The sequence below is a fragment of the Procambarus clarkii genome, chromosome 6, assembly GCF_040958095.1.
Source record: "Procambarus clarkii isolate CNS0578487 chromosome 6, FALCON_Pclarkii_2.0, whole genome shotgun sequence".
Classification (NCBI taxonomy): Eukaryota; Metazoa; Arthropoda; class Malacostraca; order Decapoda; family Cambaridae; genus Procambarus; species Procambarus clarkii.
The window spans coordinates 32547706-32556305 of record NC_091155.1 but is presented as its reverse complement, the minus strand read 5'-3'; the positions used below and the strand labels follow the sequence as shown (position 1 = coordinate 32556305).

At 42.0% G+C, this 8600-nt stretch overlaps 1 protein-coding gene across 1 annotated transcript in view; it reads left to right on the top strand.

Annotated features, from left to right (window-relative positions):
- Nucleotides 1-644: 644 nt before the first annotated feature.
- LOC123753951 (BLOC-1-related complex subunit 8 homolog) overlaps nucleotides 645-8600 on the top strand; it is a 65994-nt gene continuing 58038 nt past the window's right edge. Inside the window, exon 1 of the mRNA XM_069308090.1 lies at nucleotides 645-854. The gene's annotated coding sequence lies outside the window, so the exon portion shown is untranslated. The remainder of the gene's footprint in view (nucleotides 855-8600) is intronic.

Genomic DNA, 8600 nt, shown 5'->3' with positions numbered 1-8600 from the left:
ACCGTGGTCAGGGGTCTACACACCGTGGTCAGGGGTCTACACACCGTGGTCAGGGGTCTACACACCGTGGTCAGGGGTCTACACACCGTGGTCAGGGGTCAAGACACCGTGGTCAGGGGTCAAGACACCGTGGTCAGGGGTCAAGACACCGTGGTCAGGGGTCAACACACCGTGGTCAAGGGTCAACACACCGTGGTCAAGGGTCAACACACCGTGGTCAAGGGTCAACACACCGTGGTCAAGGGTCAACACACCGTGGTCAAGGGTCAACACACCGCGGTCAAGGGTCAACACACCGCGGTCAGGGGTCAACACACCGCGGTCAGGGGTCAACACACCGTGGTCAGGGGCCACCACAACATGGTTCAACTCACCATATTTTTTTATTTATTATATTACAAATGGAAGCAATAATTAAATTAGTTGCTGCGTGTAGATAGAGGCGACGCGTAATGTCTCCCTTATGATGATGAGCACTTACGATATGATGAATAGTCAACATTATGATTAGTCTTACAAAGCACTGAAAATTATTTGAAAATGCAATTCAGAATTTCCCCCTATGCATGTGTTTGGCATTAGTTTAGTTCAGGTATTAGTGTATTTGACTCTATAGTTATGAATAAGAGAGGCAGCAACTTACCTGTGGCGAGGAGAGGCAGCTGTGGCGAGGAGAGGCAGGTGTGGCGAGGAGACAGTGTCGCGATAGACTGACAGTGTCACGCCCGCCGCTCAGCGTCATCGCCAGCGCCCGCAACAGGAAACACAGACTTGCTTCACTACCGTCTTATCGTGGCCATTTGGTGTGACGCCATCGTGACAGCACCTCAGACTGGGGGAGATTTCCCAAGCAGGTATTGGTTGAATTTATTTATTCTAATGAGTGAACTGTATTAATATTTTGATCTTTTGCTGGGTGTTACCATTTACACATATTGGGGGGGGGGGTTATTATGAATTCGTAGCTTATATCCCAAATTCTGGAAATAATAATAATAAACTACAGAATGTTACCAAGTTAGTTAACTACCAATGGTTTAGTATAAGTGAAAACTGCAGCTTAGCTGTCAGAGTTTAGCTGTAGATTCCCCCTATCATGCAACCGTCCTGAACTAATGAGCCTCAGAGAATATCCCCAAATGTTACGGTGTCCAGACACGTCCGGGTAGGAAAGAATTCGTTGCTGCTATCTCCACTTCCTCGAGACTACCTGCGAAAAATTTATATGGTAATACTCTTAACAATCGAGGGTCATATGAGCAGAAAGAGAGGATTAATTTGACAATGAAGGCTCACCAAGTTTGTTTAGGCAGCTCACAGCTTAACCGATTATACTTTTGCATTTGTGAGCACTTAGCTTAAATAATAACCGGGTAAAAGCCTACCAATGTTTGTGGAACTTCTGCAGAACTCGCTCATGTGTGTCCTCTGCTAGTTATGGAGGGCACAACTATGGCGTCTAATGTAGCGAGCAGCCCATCCTCCCAATAGACTGTACGTTTCAATACTAAATGTAATAAGTACAATCCTGACTATCGGCATAGTACATAAATACACTTAATTGCCAGCATCGCATCAAAATATTGTGAATATTAGAGTTTACCTGAAAAGCTGCATAGAAAACCACAACCTAACCTAACCTTGGGAGTGTAGGAGGACAAGCATGCAAATAGCATTTATTGCTTCTTAATTACAATTAGTACTTAACCTATAGCCATATTGATATTACAATTTTATAAAACTAATAAAACAAAAGTAAAGTCTTTCAATAAATTATAACGTAACTCAGGGTATTTTCAAATTTTGTATAAAATCTCTTTTGTTTAATAAAACTGAAAAAGATATTCTTTATATACACAAGTTTTAAATATAGACTTGAACACGAAAATTTTAACCTAAAAATTTTCAGTATATTTACACAAAATTAGGAGAATCTATGGGAAGGTAAATGTAACAACACAATTAAGTATTTATGTACTATGCATACAGTCAGGAATGTACTTATTACATTTAATATTAAAATGTGCTGTCTATTCGGAGGATGGGATGTTTAGGGGGCCGCGGTACATCTGTCTCGAGAAGCATGTGCTTAATGCTGGCTGTCCACCCATTCCCCCCCCCCCCTGCCGCTTCCTCCTCTCCATCTTTTATTTATTTATTTATATTCAAGAAGGTACATTGGGTTGATGAGAGTACAGAGACTTGAAGTTTTACATTCTTGTAAAGCCACTAGCATGCATAGCATTTCGGGCAGATCCTTAATGGAAGATATAATTTTAAGAAAGTAATTTCTAGCAAAATTTAAATCTGTCTGGATACGTCTAATTTTCAGCTGATTTCATTATCAACTAGGGGAGGAAAACCTTTTAAGTATTCATTCGGTATTTATTATGTTATGGCCACTATGGGCCAGTAACCGGGTTCTTGATGTTATAACCTCTTTTATAGTATCCTACCCTAAGTCGGTAGTATGCTTTCAAGGGCTGGTAGTAGTGCAATGCATAAATAAAAGGGGGATAAACAAGACACGATTCCCTTCACCACTATATATATTAAAGTAAGCTATATTTACACTTATGTACAACAGTGTCACTTTCCAACCCGTCCTCGACTCAAGTCCATTACATTCAGCGGTCGACCCCACAGACGCATTCATAAATTTTAACATGCTGTTCATTCAAAACGGGAATTTTCTCAAGGATAAATTAATATTATAATATATTAGCATATTGTGTATATATAGGCATAGGATAGGATAGGTTAGGTTAGGAGTTTAGGTTCTGTTGGCGATTATTTGTATTTGTAGTACGTGGGTGAAGCATTTATAGCGTTGTGATTCGAACAAAATTCGTCAGTGAAGCACTTGTTCCGGAAGTGTTCGAATGTCAGCAGTTGTGAGTCGTGTGTAAACCGCTTATCATTCATAAACAGGGGGTTTGGCGGGTGCACGGAATCACTTTTGGATCTTTGTTTGGAGGACGGGCTGCACTTTCACGCAGGACACAAATGAGTTTGCAGTGTTCACCAACTCCAGTGATTACAAAGTCCCAGTACCTTATCCACTCGTACTGGCGAGTTCATCTTTCTACACGGGCATGTCCACCTACACAGTATCATGATGTGCCTACACCCCACCTTTCGCTCTCCAGCTACTCACTGGCAGAGGGCTGTAGCCACACGCTGACAGGGGTAGCTAACCCCTGGCAGCTTGCTAGCAGCACTTCACGCTAGGCACATCACTGTAACCCTTAATAATCCTGGGGTACGCTAATCTTCAACACTGTGTATACTAGCAGCTAATTGAACACTGCTTCGATCGACGGCGGCTACATACTCCTCTTGCAGGACCAAGCTAAGGGTTTGTAGACTGCCCATGGTAAACGGCCTTCCTCAGTATATTTACCTCCACACATCACTTCTGTGGACATAAAAACGTCTTTAATTAGATGGAGAAACTGGGGAAACCATGAGGAAACACTCATTCACCGGGGAGTTGACATTATGCTTGTAGCACAACTTAGATGGCGGTGATCGTGACACGCCACCCACCAGATGTCATCCACATCAACTTCTCTTTCTGATTAAGGCAGGAAACAGGAGCCATTCATCACTGCCATGCCACCACCAATAGATGGCGTTGTCCACATATAGCGTCCAATACCAGGGGAACTGGAGTGCCGACCGATAGATGGCGCTGAAATCGCCACTCCATACTCCAAGGAAAGTGTCGATACCGTAACATAATATTATATCTAGTATTTAATGAATGCTTTCTTTAACATTTCAATTTAAAACTGGAAGTATTTTAATTTTATGAAGGGAAATATTAGGTACTGGCTGATGTGGTTGATGGAATACCTTCCCATTGTTGCCAGAGAATCTCTCTCCTTTAACAAATTTAGTAATAATAGTATTGTTAGTAATGGACTGACCTAACTATTTTAATTAAGCAGGTCAGTTGTTAATAATGGTTGTCGAAATTTCCGACACAGACTGTGGCCAGGCCCAGTGTGTTTCCCCACCCTCGAGCACAGTCCCTGTTGACATGTGTCAAAGTCGAGTTTATACTGCAGATATTTTGATGAGATATTCCTGCAGATTCCTGATACTGAGCACTTGCTGCGTCTAAAGAGGATATTTGAATGAAATTTTGTGTTAAGATTTACTTATGAGATTAGGAGTGGCGTTAGACTACTTTTCTTGGAAACAGTCTCGGAAACAGTGCAGCAGAACAACAGTTACCCGGCTGCGTGGGTAACAGCTTCTCCTCCATATCGACCTACCCAGGCTTTGCGCCCTGGAGAGGACACTCCAGTCTCGGCAACCAGAGCGCAGCTCAATAGTCTTCCAAGACTGCAGGATGTCTACTACTACTAATGGTCTCGGAAAGGAATGATGGCTTTAACACTGCAGTCTACACTATGGGAACTAACATGGGAATGTGTCTTAATGCTAAGAGTGAGCACCCTGACAGTACAAGTGGAGTGTTGTCAATGCCTATGTCAACCTCGCCCTCACACAGCTCCAGTTGGAAGCAGGTTGACGAGGAACTTGGTTGAGTAAGGCAGGTCCTAATCAGTAATAGATACTCTAATGGATATGTCGAGGAAATCACCAATAGGAAGGTTAGCCGCCATGCGACTACAGACATAAAAGAGAACAGTACTTCATCGGTCCCTACTATTATTATATTCTACAGGAACTTCCCCATGGCTCACAAAGCGCAAGAGGTTCTGAGAAACATTATTGGTAGAAATGTGACCCTTGCTGACACCAACCAGAAGACTGAATGAATAATATACTATAAGAGCAAGAAGACTACCCACTCCCTCATCAAGAACACCCCTGACACCAAACAAACCCCTTGAAAGAGACGAATGTCGTCTATCTTCACATGCCCACTTGGAGACTGTCAGCCCCAACGAATTCAGTATATAGGCAAGACAACAACATCCCTTTCAAGGCGCCTAACAATGCACAAGCAGCAAGGCCCTATTAAGGAACATATAATCTCTATACACAAACAGACATACAAACAACACCAAAATAATCGACAGATACAGCGACAACACAAGACTGGACATGGGCGAGGCATTATACATTAAGTAAACTAAGCCAGGCGTCAACAACTAACTACCACCACATTACACTCTGCCAGAACACGACGGAACACACAGCATACTGCACCAGCCATCATGCAAACGTTGTTGTTGTTTTAGATTTAGCTACTCAGAACGAAATGTCCATGTAGCACGGGCTATGGTGAGCCCGTAAAAACTAGATCATGCAAACACCAGAGTGACAAGATACAGTGGATCCATAAGTGAGGTACTTCTGCACCTCACACCGTTCACCTCACCACCTTCACCTCGTCACCTTCAACTCATCTTCGGGTACATATCACGCAGCAAGACAATTTGTAATCGGCATTCGCATATGTGATTGCACAAAATACTAAAATGCAATCATACACACAGACTCAAAAGCTGCACTTCAAATATTAGTAAAAAAAAACAGTGGAAAGACAATGTGGAAATAAATACCACATTTGGTATCTTGGAGCAGTCGCTAAAGGCAAAGGACTCAACATAGCCTTAAACTGGATTCCATCCCATGCTGGAATCCCATTAAATGAAAAAGCCGATGAAATTGCTAAATTGGCAACTCGTCATCCAGTGATACATAAAACAATCCAACCCAGCCTAGAGAACATAAAAAAACACTATCACTAAAAAACTCTCACACCTCAACAAAGCCCATCTACACCAGAGAGTAGCAGAAGGTTCACCCTCTGCAACATGGAATCTTCAGGCCACCAAGTTAGAAAGGTTAAATATCCCAAAAGGAATCCACAGGGAAATAGCAGTTAGGTTATATAGACTACGTCTAGGTTACAGGTGCAACTGGGAGATTGGTGAACCCCGACAGAGGGAATGCATCTTCTGCCAAACTGTCACAGAAAAGCCATTACTTCACTATCACCTGGAATGTGAAGCAACCAAAGACTTTAGAAGAACTTTAAGAGTTCCTGAATCTTGCAGTAACCACCCTGAAGCCATCAACACTGCCACTCTTCTGGTCAAAAAAGGTGTCCAGCAGCTGGAGACCCTCATGAACACCGGCCAGCAGTATCCTCCCCTAGATAACAGTCTGACGATTAAATGCGACCTCAACACACTGTATACATTTATTAAACAAAAAATCTACCACTTACGGGCTATTAATGCCCGTGCCACCTCTTGGGTGGCTTAATCTTCATCAATCAATAAATTTGTAATCTCCAGCAGCTGGACACCCTCATAAATACAGCTGGTCGGGGGTCACACACTGATACTCCGTGGAGGTCGGGGGTCACACACTGATACTCCGTGGTGGTCGGGGGTCACACACTGATACTCCGTGGAGGTCGGGGGTCACACGCCGGTACCCCGTGGTGATCGGGGAGGTCACACGCTGGTACCAGGTGGTGGTCGCGGGGGTCACACGCTGGTACCAGGTGGTGGTCGCGGGGGTCACACGCTGGTGCCAGGTGGTGGTCGGGGGTCACACGCTGGTACCCCGTGGTGGACGGGGGGGTCACACGCTGGTACCCCGTGGTGGTCGGGGGGTCACACGCTGGTACCCCGTGGTGGTCGGGGGGGTCACACGCTGGTACCCCGTGGTGGTCGGGGGGGTCACACGCTGGTACCCCGTGGTGGTCGGGGGGGTCACACGCTGGTACCATGTGGTGGTCGGGTGGTACCATGGTCGTGGGCTGTTCCACTGGGCTGGGGGTTCCCAGGGTACTGAGCATGAAGGCTCCAGTACGTCGTGACTCGTCGTGCTGGTCGACGTGGCTCCGGGAAATACCATATTGCCTGCAAGTCCGAAACGTTTATCATAAGTTTAGCAAGAGTTGCTATCATATCCCCTCTTGTGATATTCTCCATACGTTTAGCAAGAGTTGCTATCATATCCCCTCTTGTGATATTCTCCATACGTTTAGCAAGAGTTGCTATCACAGCGCCTCCTGTGATATATAGCTTCCTGTTGTGGTGAGCTGCTTGTTCATCACTCCCGCCGTCAGGATATTGACGTCTTTATTAGAGTTTTATTGCCAATAATATTCTGCCTAGTTTAAGATATGTTTGTTCTAGTTTTTTATTCTCACCAACAGACACAAACATTTTTTATATCATTCATATATATATATATATATATATATATATATATATATATATATATATATATATATATATATATATATATATATATATGTCGTACCTAGTAGCCAGAACGCACTTCTCAGCCTACTATGCAAGGCCCAATTTGCCTAATAGGCCAAGTTTTCATGAATTAATTGTTTTTCGACTACCTAACCTACCTAACCTAACCTAACCTAACTTTTTCGGCTACCTAACCAAACCTAACCTATAAAGATAGGTTAGGTTAGGTTAGGTAGGGTTGGTTAGGTTCGGTCATATATCTACGTTAATTTTAACTCAAATAAAAATAAATTTACATCATACATAATGAAATGGGTAGCTTTATCATTTCATAAGAAAAAAAATTGAGAAAATATATTAATTCAGGAAAACTTGGCTTATTAGGCAAATCGGGCCTTGCATAGTAGGCCGAGAAGTGCATTCTGGCTACTAGGTACGACATATATATATATATATATATATATATATATATATATATATATATATATATATATATATATATATATATATATATATATATATATATATATATATGTTTGCCATTCTAGGAATGGCAAACATTTAATTTATCAATTTCAGTCTCCATAGTAAATTTTATAGAGGTGATTTGGTCAGTAAGTTTGGCTACAAATTCGTCTGTGTTTACATCTGAAGGCCATATACACAAAATATCATCAACATATCTAAACCATGGAATGATTCCAGGAATTATTTTTGAAACAAATTTCTTTTCGAAGAATTCCATGTACAAGTTTGAAAGCAATGGCGATAAAGGAATCCCCATTGTCATTCCAAAAGTCTGTAAGTAATACTCATTATTAAAGGTAAATTTACACTCTTTAATGCACAACTTAACAAGATATATATAAAAGGGGGAAAAATATATAAACAAGACTATACAATACAAACACAAAATGAACCAAAAAAGAAAATTGAGGTAGCTTACAAGGGGCTTACAGGTACTCTCAGGTACACTGTAAGTAATAATTTGCATTATTGAGACACAGGCAAAGCCAGGAGTACAATGGAGTAAGGTAGTATGGCGAGGCTAGGCAACCTAGGTAATAAATGAAATCAAAGAAATCAAAGAATTTTTCATCTTACAGCTGTAGCTAATCACAACGCTGGCATATCGGAGCCTATCCGTGACCACTTGCTGCTTATTTACGTCGAATTTTCTTAAACAATTAGTACATTTCGAAGTAAAACTATGTTTTTTCAACTTGTTCAGTTAGCACCGAAATTGTATTTTACAAATATGTTACATTTTTTGTTTACCTACGTAATTTTAGGAGATAGTGTATGGCTTCTCTTGTCGCTCTCAAGATTTGAGAAGCGATGGTGTTTATTTACGTATATATTTACCTAAATTTACCCAAGGGGCCACTAACTATC